This window comes from Bubalus bubalis, chromosome 23, assembly GCF_019923935.1.
Source record: "Bubalus bubalis isolate 160015118507 breed Murrah chromosome 23, NDDB_SH_1, whole genome shotgun sequence".
Taxonomy (NCBI): Eukaryota; Metazoa; Chordata; class Mammalia; order Artiodactyla; family Bovidae; genus Bubalus; species Bubalus bubalis.
Window position 1 is genome coordinate 18,919,279 of NC_059179.1, and position 14,345 is coordinate 18,933,623.

Sequence of the window (14,345 nt, forward strand, 5' to 3'; positions counted from 1 at the left end):
CTAGGAAAGGTGGGGTGCGGGGTGGGAATCGCGCTTGTGTTGTTGGGATCCTTCCCAGCCTTGGGGATGGGATCTGCTCGCTGGTGATCCGCGAGGGCCGGCAGCGCCTTCTCACTTTCTGGGTACACTCCTCCTATCCTGGCGCTCCGCCTGGGTATGAGGTCTGGCGGTCATTTCTCCGGGTCTTGTACTCACTTCACTTCCTTCTAAGAGAGTGTTGCAAGGACCTTCTGAGAGTGATAAAATCACACACTTTAGAACTCAAGGAGACCTTCGAAACTTGTCTAGACTCCAGATAGACCTACCTCCTCTTGTCTAGATCCAGAGAATTTGAGCAACTTGTCCTCAGCCACACAGCTAGTTAGTAGTACAGCTGGGATTAGAACGCAGTCTCCTTTTCAGTCTCCTACTCAGTTGCCACATATCCCTTTATGTAAGAGGAGCCACAGGCAGAGTTATTAATGAAGTAGAAACTCTAGTTGGTGTTTCCTGTCTCCTTTGACACCACAGGTTTGTGTTGCTTGAGTTTCGGAAACTGGGAATGAAAATGAGGGGAAACAAGGGGAAAGCAGGGAAGGATGTCTGTGTGTTGGACAGGATGACTTGTGCAAGAAGCAACATGTTTTTTTATAGGGAGGACGACATAAAATTTAGCATTGAAATCCACTTGTCTGAGGGCAACACAAGCCATTCTTCTGACGTGGAAAGAGGGTTCTCAAATCCAAGGGCTTTCTTTCATTCATTTATTCAACAAATACTTATTATTTATGCGCTCAGTGTATGTAATTGATTAGTAGGTTTTTTTTTTGTTTGTTTGTTTTACTGTTGACAACTCTCTCCCCTTTGAAACTACCCTCCTGGCAAAAACTTTTCCTTCCTTAGCATTTTGGTTTTTCTCTGATCACTCAGGCCCACCAACACCTCCTAGTGTGGGACACCGTGGTTCTGTTTGTTTTTTAAAATTTATTTATGTATTTATTTAGTTTTGGCTGTGCTGGGTTTTCCTGGTTGCAGGGAGCAGGGGGCTACTCTTTTGTGATGTGGGGGCTTCCCGTTGCAGGGGATTCTCTTGTTGCGGAGCACAGGCTGTAGGGCTCAGGAGCTCCAGTCGTTGCAGCTCATGGGCTCTAGAGCGCAGGCTCTGTAATTGTGGTGCACCAGCTTAGTTGCTCTGAGGTATGTGGAATCTTCCCAGACCAGGGATGGAACCCATGTCCCCTGCATTGGTAGGCAGATTCTTATCCACTGCGCCACCTGGGAAATCCCCATGGTTCAGTTTTACATTCTTTTTTTTTTTTCTCTCATCTCCCTCCCAGAGAAATCTTAGACCCACAACTCTTTGTCCATTGGAAAGACACCTACACTCTATCTTCAGCTGTTACCTCTCCAACCGCAGACTCATGTACTGGACACTGATGTAACTAACTTCAGAGTCTAAATGCTTCTAAACCAGCTCTGTGTCTCCCCGCCTTCAACTAGCTTCCCTATACGCTTCCATTCTTCCAGCTGTCTAACTTTATACTTTGAGGAACCCTCTCTGCTAACTTTCTTTGCCTCCATGACCTGGAGGAGTCATTCTCTGGAACCTGCTAGTTCTTCATTCAGCAGGTCTTACAGACCCGCTCCTTGTTACCTCGAAGCCAGCTCATGTCCCAGGCTGAAGTTAGTTTCCCAACAGAGACAAGTACATCTTCAGTCATTCATCCAATGCCTACACACGCTGGTATCCCAGAAGACATCTGTTAATTCACCTATTCCAAACCCTGTTCAGAAATCTTTCTGCACCTCCCACTCCTGCAAGAACTTTAACTTCCAAGGCTGTTCATGTTCAGGTCTGGTCCAGTCCTTCCTTTTGTGACACAATTTCTTTCTCTTCCTTGACATTAAGGTCACCTGTGTTTGCTCATGCCCTTTCCCCTTTCTTATCAAGAGCCTTTCTTCTCTTCAAGGTCCACCTCCAATCCCTTATCTTTCTAGAAGCACCTTGCCTGACAAATCCCCCAGCTCCCCCAGCAGATAGAATTGCTGTTTCTGAGACGCCTTATGCCACTTACGTAACAGTGAACCACTCCATATTATTAGACAGTTCTTTGATGTTATAGTCTTCTATCAGCAACAGCACTATAAGCCTTCAGGACCTTGTGTGTGTGTGTGTTTGCCTCTCTCACTCACTCATATTGTCATACACACACACACTAGGCACTTAGCACAGTGACTTGTACAGAGGAAGCACTCAATTTTTGTTGATTTTAATAAGCTTACACAGGAATTCCCTGGTGATCCGGTGGTTAGGACTCAGCACGTTCACTGCTGTGACCCAGGTTCAATCCCTGGGAACTAAGATCCCATGAGCCTCACAGCGCAGTCCCCCAAAATTAGATATAAATAAATATAAATAAATAAAAATTTCACCTTAACATTTTACTGAGGTATATATCTGCATTAAAAAAGAAAATCTGCTAGTGTATCTTTATTTCACTTTTGTGAAATATTTCACTTTTGTGGGTCCTGCTATAAACAGCTTTATTCATGAAGTCCAAAGCCAAGCAGAACCCTGGAGGATGACAAATTTGGTACAAGCGAAGGAACCATTCTTAACTTCACAGCGTGTACCTGGTGTTTCCTATGACACCTGTAGTTTCCCTGTTGACTGCTGCTGCTGCTAAGTCGCTTTAGGCATGTCCGACTCTGTGCGACCCCATAGACGGCAGCCCACCAGGCTCCCCTGTCCCTGGGAGTTTCCAGGCAAGAACACTGGAGTGGGTTGCCATTTCCTTCTTCAATGCATGAAAGTGAAAGTGAAGTCACTCAGTCGTGTCGGACTCCTAGCGACCCCATGGACTGCAGCCTACCAGGCCCCTCCGTCTATGGGATTTTCCAGGCAAGAGTACTGGAGTGGGGTGCCATTGCCTTCTCTGTCCCTGTTGACTAGGACATAATTTTATGTTACAAGACTAATGCCTAAAACTCCCACTGTAACTCTTACCCTTCCTTTGTCACTGAAGAAGCCCTCAACAGAATGCTGAAACCCTACTTCTAGTCCTGGGCCTGTAGCTGGGTAACCCTGAGCAAGTCATCAACCATCTTAGGGTTGCGCTTGCATTATATCAGAAAGGGAGGGGACTATAGAGCTGTTTTTATCATCTCCACAGAGGTAGCGATTCTAAACTGGGAAGTTAATCAGCTGAAATCTTACGCCTGGTTATGTCACTCATTGGCCGTAGTTCTGTCTTCCTGGTCACTTGGTGGGTGAAGCGGAGACACGATGCCCACTGGTCAGGGAGTCTTGCTTTAGCTAGAAGGATTAGTCAGTACTCTCATCTCATCAAGATTTGTGGTTGTCACTTTTTTTTTTTCCCACCTATTACTTGCAATAGGTTCCCAGTAGGTCTGTGTTCTCGCCTTCAGGTGCTGAGTGGTCTTTTCAAACTTCTGAGAATACATGAAGGAGGGGAATGACTCCTCTGGGGGGCTCTCATCAACCTGTGCTTGTGCCCTGGATAGATGCAGTCTCTCTGCCTGGGAGTGGGTGAGGCAGCCCCTCCCCGGCCCATCCCAGGGAGAAGTAGATGTGGTAGAACAGGCAGGTCTCTTGCCCAGCTCCACCCTTTGAGAATGTGGCAAGGCTGAAACCCAGATATCTGTGATGTGCCAAGCATATCCACTTACATTCTGGAATCTCAAGCTCGAGGTGGACAGACCCAAGGCCCTGTTTTGGGCTGGCTGGGCTTGGCGCTGTGGTTGCAAGAGAGTGTACTTCTCGTTGTGTGGGCTGCTGTGAGTATTCTTAAGGGAGTAATTGGGCAACTTCTCCATTTGTTCAGTAAATATTTACCGAGTGCTAGGTACCTTGCTGGGTGTGAACTGACATGGTCCTTGGCCTCATGGAGCTTATAGTTTGGGGTGGGGGTCGGGGGCAGACAGTAAACAATCTGACCATACATGGAGATCCTGTATGATAATACATATAATTATGTATCATTATATATGCTGGTGACTCCCACATGTATCATTTCAACCCATTTGGTCTAACTCCAGCCATGTATGTTCTGCTGCCTACTCAGCACATCTTATGTCTAAAAGTCTTCTCAGTTTAATGTGTCCAAAACAGAATGAGCCCTCCCACCCTCACAGCCCCCCGACCATTTTCCCAGTCTTTACCATCTCAGCTGATGATGATTTCCTTCTTCCAGTTGCTCAGGCCCCCCAAAATTCTATCATCATCCCTGGCTCCTCCCTTTCTCTCAATCCCACATCCATTTAATCAATAAATCCTGTTGACTTCGCCTTAAATATATCCAGCACTCGACTCTCACAATCATTACTACTTTCATCCTGATCTAAGCTACCCATCGGCCTTTTAACTGACCTTCCTGCTTCCTCCCTTGTCTCCCGACAGACTATTTTCATCACAGCAGCCAGAGAGATGCTGCAAACTGTAAGTCAGATTCTGTTACTCCTTTGTTCCCCATCTCATCCTGGGTCCTTGTGTTGGCCTACAAGGCATGACAGGATGTTCACCGCCTTGCTTTTCCTCAGCCTGCTCTGGCTCTTCATTCCTGCGCCACCCTCTGATAGCTAAACGGGTCCCCCCCCGCCGCCCCCTCCAAGACTCGCCATGTGTCATCAGTCACGCCCTCCCAGGCCATCCTTTTTAAAATTGATCCCCTTCCCTCCACTGCCTGCTCTCAGCATTATCTCCACCTTTTCCCTCTTTTATTTTGCTCCCTGTCGCTTCCCACCACCTGACATTGGCTATCTCCCCTACTCTGTGCGATCTGAGATTCTTATTTGTTTGTTCTATGGCACCTAGATCCATGCCTGTCATGGAGTAGGTACCTAATAAATATTTATTGGATGAAGTTAGCGTGTAGAACAGAGTTGTAAGGCCTGTGGAAGAGCAGGAGGGAGCAGTCCTGATTGCTCTCTCATCTTAGGTGGGTGTTAGGTGGGTGGGTGTATCCTAATGAACAGATTTAACTGCAACCTCAAAGTGGTATTCTGTTCCTGGGACTGGCTTCTGTCTCGGCCCAGGCCTGGAGAAGCTCTCAGATACCTAGGATATAATTCCCCACTGTTTGGGGGCCTCTTGCAAGGAGATACTGGGGCTGAAGGAGGAGGACAGGATGAAGCCTCTTACCAGAGTCCCAGCCAAGCAGCAGCACTTTGCTGTCATTTTGTGTGGGCATCTATGTAGGAGTGGGCTCTTCTCCCAGGCACACATGTTTTTTGTGGCCATTAACTCAAGGGTGGACATGGGGAGGTCTGATAGAGTGTGAGGCCGGAGGGCGGGTGAAGTAGATTCCAGGCCTCTCTACACATAGAATTGACTTGCTGGGGAATTTTTAGAATCATAGAATTTTAGAGCTGAAAAGGAACTTAAAGATTTCTTTAACCTCTTTTCTTTTCCCCAGCCATTAAAAAGAGAATAAAGGTATGTCTACTCCCTGCCAAGTTCACAGAAATATGGTGCAACCTATATAAAAACTGCATGGGCTCCTTTAAGTTTTGAGTATGCTAAGGTCAAGAAATTGTGGACAGGGGACTTCCCTGGCCATCTGGTGACTCTGAGCTTCCACTGCAGGTGGTGTGGGTTTGATCCCTGGTCAGGAAACTAAGATGCCACATGCTAAGCGTGGCATGGCCAAAAAAAAAAAATAAAAAGAAACTGTGGGCAAGGTTAAGTTTGTAAGGGAAGTGGTCAAGGTCAAGTGCATTCAAAGGGTGAGGCTATAGTGTCTTTGCCACTTTCTTGAATGGTGCTCTTGGGCAAGTCATTTGTTTTTTGCTCAGTTGATCATCTCTTTAAAAAAAAAAAAAAGATGGTATTTCCAGTTTATTTCAAAGATGTTGTGGGCATAAAACAATCAAACATTGTTTTTAAAATTACTTTCATGGCTAAATGGTCTGCTCAAATGTGAGGTTCTAATCCAGAGTGTCATCTGGCATCCAAGGGAAATGAGGTCTTAGTTCTCTGCTCCTTCCTAGCTGTGTATGCTGCTTTGGACAGGCCTCTTGATCTCTTTGAGCCTCAGTTTCCTCATTTGTACAGTGGGATGACTACTGCCCTGCTCAGCTCCCAGAGACATTGTAAGAATCAGGTGAGATCCTGTATGAAAAGAGACTTTGTGAACTTATGAAGTTCATATTATTCAAAGCTATAGGATTTTTACACACAAAAACCATAGCCAGTGATTTTCCCCAGATCATTGAAGCTTACTCTTTTTTAAAGAGCAAAACTATAAAAGAAATGTTTAAAAACTATTTTTGGATGGGAATCTTTCTGAAACGGATGATACCCTTCCAAGCAAAGTATGCTGAGCATGAATAACCTCCTCTTTGCAACTCAGGGGTGTTGAGTTCATACCTGTATGTACAAAGCACCTGCTTGGTGGAGGGGAGGGACCACAAAAGCCTCTTTCTCTGAAGATCCTTTATCTCTGAAAGAAGATAGGGGTGAACTGGTGGCAGGTAGAAGGTAGATTGACAAGGGAGAGCCCCTTACACAGTGGTCTGCCTCAAGGGCCCAAGCACTGTTGGTGTGGGGAGGCTCTCGAATCCTGTTCTGGGCTCTGAATGAGAAGAGTGAGTCCTGCCAGATCAGTTACTGTGTCCATGACAGTGCAAGGCCCCCAGGTTTCTGAGACGATAGGGCAGTAGGCCCCAAACGATATGATGGTTCCCAGCTGCTGTGCTTTTGGGGTTCATGTTTCCACCCAAAACTGTTGCTCTGTCTTCTCCCTGGTAATCAGTGTCACTTCTCCTCCTCCACCCCGCCCACAGTAAAATAGATTGTGGTTAAATATACGCAACATGAAATATCCCATTGTGACAACTTTTAAGTGTACAGTTCTATAGCATTAAGCACTTGGCGTTACGGTACAGCCTTTACCACAATCCGTCTTCACAACGTTTTCATCTTCCGCAGCTGAAAATCTTTACCCATTAAACACAGACTCACCATTCACCCTTTCCCCAGCCCCTGGCAATCACCATTCTACTTTCTGTCTCTGTGAAATGTCACAGCTCTGGGTGCCACTCAGAAGGGGAATCATTCACTATCAGTCCTTTTGTGTCAAGTTTATTTCACTCCGCGTTAGACCTTCAGGGTTTACCCACGTTGTACTCCCACTGCTTTTTAGGGCTGAACCCCACTGTATGTCTGTGCCGCATTTTGCTTATCCATTGTCTGCTGATGGACACTTGGGCTGTTTCTGCCTTTTGACTGTTGGGAATAATGCTCCTGTGAACATGGGTGTACAAGTATCTGCTCGATCCTGTCAGTTTTCTTGTTTATGTGTCTAGAAGTGGAATTGCTGGATTGCATGTTAATTCCATGTTTAGCTTTTTGAGGAACTGCTGTCCTGTTTTGCTGAGCCACTGCATCATTTTATATTCCCACCAATAGTGCACAAAGATTGCAAGTTCTCCTCATGCTCACCAATACTTGTTATTTTCCATCTTTTTAATAGTAACCATCCCAGTGGGTGTGCAGTGGCATCTCCGCGTAGTGGTCACTTCTTGAGATAGCATCTCCCAGGCTCAAATAGCAGCCCCTCTGACTTCCCGGGGAAACAGAGGGCAGAGATGGTTAGAACTGTACATAGAGTTAGTTTGTTAGTGTCAGTCACTCAGTTGTGTCCAGCTCTTTGCAACCCCACAGACTGTAGCCCACCAGGCTTCTTTGTCTATGGAATTCTCCAGGCAAGAATACTGGAGTGGGTTGCCTTTCCTTTCTATGGGGGAATCTTCCCAATGCAGGGATCGAACCTGGCAGATTCTTTACCATCTGAGCCATCTGGGAAGCCCCATAGTAGACGGACTTAAAGAGAAGCCTGAGGGCCCCTCCAGAGAGGGAAGTCCAGGAGCTTGGGTGGGTAGATTTTTGTGACATCTTTTCTGGTCACTCAGAATGTCGCTTGCTTCTGGGTTTCTAATAATGTGGTCAGTGGCTGGGATAGGTGAATAGTGGCTTCCAGTTAAGCAAAGCAGTTCTGGGTTGTTACAATTCACGTGGCTCCCAAAGAACGTTGATGCTGTCTTCCTCATGGCGTGTTCCCTTTTGCACAGAGATGCAGGACTGTGGTTCAGATGGGAGCACTTGGGATGGGTGAAAAGCAGAGGGTCTTACAGAGACGTGGCATCCTGGTGCGTTTGTCAGCTGCTCCAGGCCACATGCTTTTCTCCAAGCTGTTGGGGGCAAGATCTCCCTGCTTTCTGAGCCCACAGGAATGGGGAACCGAACTCAATGTGTCCCCACACCTTTGACCAGCCACAGCCCCTCAACTTGTGGCCTTGGTTGCCCTCGGAAAGGGGAACCTGTCGGGAAAAGGGGTGGGGCATGGTGTGGAGGCAGTAGGGGGCGGGGATGGCGCTTCACTGGTACCTGTTTCCTCTGGGAGGCTGGCACTAGAGCTGAAGCCTAGGCAGCCAGCCCGTTACCAGGCAGCCTGGATCTTAGAGGTGAGCCTGTGGGCTTGAAATTCTGTGGGCTTGAAATTTTTAAGGAGAGGGGCGATTAGCAACAGCTCACCTTTGCTGGGTGTATACCTTGTGCTAGGAGCATCCTGCGGGTTAATCCTCACAAACCCTCCTACGGGTGGATACTATTATCACCTTTTTACAGAGGAAGAAATTGAGCCTTAGAAAGGTAATGTCCCCTCCCTAAGGCCATTCAACTTGTAAACAGCAGGGCCTGATTTCAGAGCCTGAGCTTCAGCCCCTATATAGTTCAAGATTGGGAGGAAGGGAGCAAGATTTTGTTTTGTTTTGTTTTGTAAATAAGAGCTTCTTATCGAGCCCCTTCAGGCACCCTGCTTTCCCGGGGTCAGTCAGTCATGCATTTGATTCTTCTCATTTTGCCTATGGGAACATTCCTACCCAACATAAAGGAAGGCCCCCACAGTCAGGAATGTAAATTGATTTCTGGTGGTCACAAGGCTGAGCAGACACAGAACTGGAACTCAGTTTAAGTACTTTGACTTGAAAATTTCAGTGCCCTGAGCTCACTCCATGCACTGCCACCCCCCACCCCACCCTGCCCCCGCCTCCGCAGGACGTGAATCCGGGAGGGGACTCTGAAGTCTGCAGAGCTCCAAGGACTGTGGTCACTGTGCTCCCTCCCCATGGCTTTTGCCTCATTTGCCTCGTCTCTTTCATTTCCTGGCCCCTAGACTACATCTAGGGGTCCCATGCATCCATTGGATCTAGTACTTGGCACACAGTAGGTGCCTAGTAAATGCGTTGAATGTTTTTTGACAGTGGAAGCAGTAGAACCTCAACCATTGTAGTGTTCCTGGAGAAAAACATTAGCAGAATTCAAACAACATTGTTTCCTCCCTCTTCTCCCAGAAGGAACCTCTACTTCCCAGCACCCAGATGCCAGGGAGTTGAAGAAAAGAGTGCCCCGGCTCTGCAGGCTCTGACTTATCCCTAAATTCCCAAGGGAAAAGAGGCAGCAGAGAGTCTCTTTAGCTGGATCAGGTGTTACTCTTTGTAATTAATAAGACTAATGATCCCTTGCTATGTTCAGCAGTTTGCCATTTTCAAAGTGCTTTCTCAAATATTATGTCTCATTTGATCCTCACAACCATTCTCTTAGGTAGTCAGAGCAGGAATCATTTTTCCAGCTTTATGGATGAGGATACGGAGACTAGGGATGTTAAGAGCTATCCAAGGTTGTTGACAAATAAGTGGCAGAGAGGCAGAAGCCATGGGAGGTAGTGGTTCCTCTGCTTTCTCACTGTGGTGAGGAAGCCTGAGATCAGAGCCTCGTTTTTTGCATCTGTGAAATGGGGACAAGAGTAGACTGCTTAGGTAGTCAGGGATTAAAGGTGATGATGTATATAAAGTGATCACCACTGTGCTTACGTATAGCAGATGCTTAGCCAATGATGGCAGTGGGTCATTAATGACAGTAACCAAGGCCAAGTTCATTGTTCCTTTGGGGGCTTGTATTCTGCTGACTCTTGTTCAGTTTAGAGTGTTGGGAAGAGCAGAGTGTATTCTTCCCTACCCCAACATGGGAAGTCTGATTCTGGTGCACCCTCTGGCCCTTCCTCTGCACTGAGTGTATAGCAAGTGCTGACCATGAATTTCTTTTCTTTTTTAAAAATATCTATTTATTTGGCTGTACTGGGTCTTAGTTGCAGCATGTGGGATCCAGTTCCCTGACCAAGAATTGAACCCCAGTCCCCTGCATTGGGAATGTGGAGTCTTAGCCACTGGACCATGAGGGAAGTCCCCATAAATTTCTTTTGATTTGCAAAATAATGAGATCTTTCAAAGAAGGTGTTGATGAGAAGGAGATTTTCTTTCCATAACAGGTAACTAGGACAGTTGTGACAAATATTTTATTCATTTTGTATCCATGTGCATTCTATTATCTTAGCTCCTCCAGCTCATTAGCTGTGTAACCTGGGCAAGTTGTTTTGGATTTGGGAGCCTCACCTTTTTCATCTGTCAAATGGAGATAACAGTACCTATTCCACAGGACTGTCATGAGGATCAACTGAATTAAAACACATAAAACCCTCAGAGTGGTAGCTGGGACATGTTAAAATATTCAGTTAATGGTAGTTGTTATTTTTGTATTACTATCACCATGCTTGGCACTGTATTTAAGCCAGCTGTCCCCAGCCTTCTTTTCCCTCCACCAGTTGAGATATATGGCCAGTGAAGTTCATATACAAAACCTACCTTCTGCTGTGTACCCTGCCTATTTACCATTCTTATAACTCCACTCACGCATTCAGGAAAGCAAAATTGGAAGTAAGTTGCACAAGAGTGATTATTATAGAGGCAGCCTTGAAACCAGCTTCATTTTTTTAAAATGTGAAGCATTCACAAAAACTGGAGGACTTCAACTCTTGTAAGTTACAGATCTCTTGCAGCGTCCAACATACTCTTGTTAATTCCAGCAACAACCAGTGGCTACTTTTCTGGCCTCTCTGTAACAGATACAAACTTGTTGCCTGGTGGGTCAAGGCTCAGGAGTGCCCTCAGGTGCTGTGACCCAGCTTCAGCTTGGCAGAACCTGTCTGGGTCCACTGGGGCTTACTTCCTGGACCCTGGCACCTCCTCCATGAATCTCCAAGAAAGTGGTGATAAGCATCCACAGCAGGCCCACTTTTCCACATTTGATACACAACCCCCTGCAACTGGCTTCAAAAGCAGCTGTTTTATAGTTATTGTATCCTGCTATTTATCGAGCACCAACCGCACGGCAGGCACTACACTAGGTGCTTCACACACATCTCCAATCCTCCTGGTAATTCGCTGGGAGTGACACTGTCCTCGTATTAGGGGAGTGGCTCCATGATATTAACTGTCATGCCCAGGGTCACATGGTGAACCATGAAAGGATTCAGATGCCAGACTTCTGTTTTCAGTGCTCAACCCTGCCTTCCTTCCATGCGACACCTGCCTCACTGTCAGTTTCAACTGAGGGCTCACGAGGCCCTAAACAGGTATAGCTGGTTTACTGACGTCACTGCCACTCATGACTCTCACATAGTCCGCTTCTGCCAGTTCTTGCACTGCGTATCCTGAGTATGTCAGAAAGAGCACTTCGCAACAGCCTTCATGGGTTTTTCCCTCCTTCCATCTCTCCCTGCCCCCCATACTCCCAGTGTCTGCCTCCGTACCACGGGATATGGCACAAGGCATTGGTTTTTTCACTTAGCCAGTGTGCTCTGTGCCCCCCAAATAGACTGTTGCATGGCCGGAGCACTTCCTTTCATGAGCGCTCGGCAGCTCCAGGCATCATCCTCCCCAGAATCAGTCCACTGTGCGTGATAATCTCCATGTGTGAGGCACCCTACTGTGGGTTTGAGCTCACTGTCTTCAGTTTCCCCGTCAGCCCCTGGAGGTGGACATAATTACCTCCATTTTACAGGTGAGGAAGCTGAGCCTCAGGGAGGTTAAGACCCTTTCCACAAAAGTGCTGCAGCTTCTCTTTGAATCCTAGCAGTTATACCCTGGGTACCCGTATCATCACTGCTGTGGGAAACTGCCTCTAAAGAGTCACCCCATCTGCCTTGTCCATGGTGTCTGCACAGAAAGTAGTGCGAAGAGTTCCTTTCTTCTAGGAGTTCACAGTGTGATGGGCTGAATAATATCTAGCTCCTGTGATCTTTTTTTATTTATTCCAAGCCCATTTCCACGGGCATACCTGGGTGGGCAGATTCGTGCCACGCACACCAAGGAGGCAGGGCGAGCTGAGGGGACAGCCCCCGGGAGCTGATGATGCCCTTCACGGCCGTGTTCACACCCCAGGTTGACTTCTCTGTTTGCTCTTTGCCTTTCTTCCTTCTGGCCTCTCATAGCAAGTTCTTAGAGCCCAGAGGTCATCTGGCTTTGGCCCCTTGTGATATTCCTCTTTGTGGCCCAGTGCTAGGCTGGCGGACATGGAGAAGGGAGGCCTTATTTCACTGGAAACCTGCTGCTATTACGGCTTTTTATAAGGCCCCAAATGATTTTTGGGAAACATCCACATGCTGAATGCACTGTTATTTGGTCCTGCTCCCTGAGGAACAGAATGGGCTAGTCTTCAGAGTCCACAGGCAGAAGGAAAGCTGCATTGGATCCTTTAATCTGCAGCCGACCCCTCCTCTCTGAAACCTAGCTTTGACATATGTCCCACGGAAGATCCAGGGCCTGGATATCTGATCCATTGTTGGCCCTCAAGCACATTTTCCTGAAGCCCCGGACAGAGATGCTCAGTCTGCTGCTTTGACAGCACCACTCCTTGGGCATTCAGGGGCCGAGGCCCAGGGGAAATATTCAAGGAGAGACTTCAGCCTGCGAACCCTACTCCCCTGGTGTCTGGCTCACCACCTAATGCTGGTTTGGATGTGGATTGATGGGGACCCCTTTTGTAGTCTGGGTCTGGGGCCTCTGTTTTAGAGGTGAAATGATCCAAAAGCTGTGGGGTGGCCAGGCTTGCTCAGAATCCACCCTTACCTTTTAGAAGAGAATTGGCATTAATAGGGAATTCAGCTGGAGGAACTGGTTCAGGAAAGTCAAGCCACTGATCTGTGGCCTGTCCTGCCAGTCAGAAGTGGTGGAGCTAGTACCTGACCCAGGCAACCTGACTCTTATTTCCTCTGTCTTTTCTGTACATGTGTGCTCAGTCATGTCTGACTGTCTCTAAACCCATTCTGTACATCCTGCCTCATTCCTGTGTACACGTGTTATATATGTATGTCTCGTCACCCATGATGGCTTACAATCTGGGGAATAGAGCAAAGACAAATAGAGGTGTGATACAATTTCAGGCAAGATAATGCGTAGACAAGTGCTAAATCATGCAGTGTAGACAAGCAGAGACAAAGGCAATATGTAGACATTTTAGAAAGAGTTGAGGTTGGATAGGGCAGATATTAAGGGTAAGTGAGGAGAGATTACTGAAGGGTTAGTGATCTGAGTAAGGGGTTCAGGTTAGAGAGAAGCAAGCAATACAGTTTTCTTTATTGTAAAAGCAGGATGTGATTAGGTAATAAATGTGGACAAGATCAGAAAGTCCAAAGAAGAAAATCTCCTTCATATTCCCACCACCCAGAGAGTCCCCATTCCTGTTTGGTGTTTATTTTTCTAGCCTTTCTTTTTTGTTTTTCAGACAATAGAATCAAATCGGCTGGGTACACCAAGGTCAGGGGAAGGTCTCGAATAGTAGATGGGGAGGTTAAGGCAGAGAGAACCTTTGCTGGTTCCTTCCACAAGGGTGCAATGAATGAAGTGGTTCAGGAAGAGGCACCCAACACCTGCGAGCGGATGGGACCAGAGCCTGGGGCGAAGCAGGGGCTCCTCCACCCCGGACCTGGGTCTCAAATTTCCTCACCCAGTGCACGAGTTGCAGGTTTACTCCTCACTGCTACCGCCCAGGGGGTCAAAGGAAAGAATTTGTCTCTAGTTGTGTCAACAGCTTGCTCCCACCCCCACCCCGGCGTCCCACAGACTCTCTTTCCTATTTACTATCCGGTGTCTCCAGCAGAGTTCTCCTCCCCTGGAGTTGGGGACACACGGCTGATTTTGCCACACCACAAAGCTTTGCTGCTGCCTGAGGTCATTTCAGGGGAGAAACTAAATATAGCGGAGGAGAAGCATCAGGACAACTCCATATTGTTTGGGCCATTTAGCATTGCCCTTCCGCCGACAGACAGGGTCACCTGGGACTCGACGCCCATCGCCTGGACTCTGCCTTGAGTCTTCAGTTCTCTCTCTGTGTTCCCCAGCCGGGCCTCACTTACACAGGACTGGGGTTCTGGCTCCGCCCAGGCCCAAGAGAACCTTTAAAGGAGTTGCCTAGGGGAAGGGGCAGCAGGAAGAGTCCGGGCCCGGGGTTC

General features: G+C 47.4%; 1 protein-coding gene across 1 annotated transcript in view; it reads left to right on the top strand.

Annotated features, from left to right (window-relative positions):
- Positions 1-14,345, top strand: part of UBTD1 (ubiquitin domain containing 1) — a 51,056-nt gene that overhangs the window by 1,008 nt on the left and 35,703 nt on the right. The gene's annotated exons all lie outside the window — the stretch shown is intronic.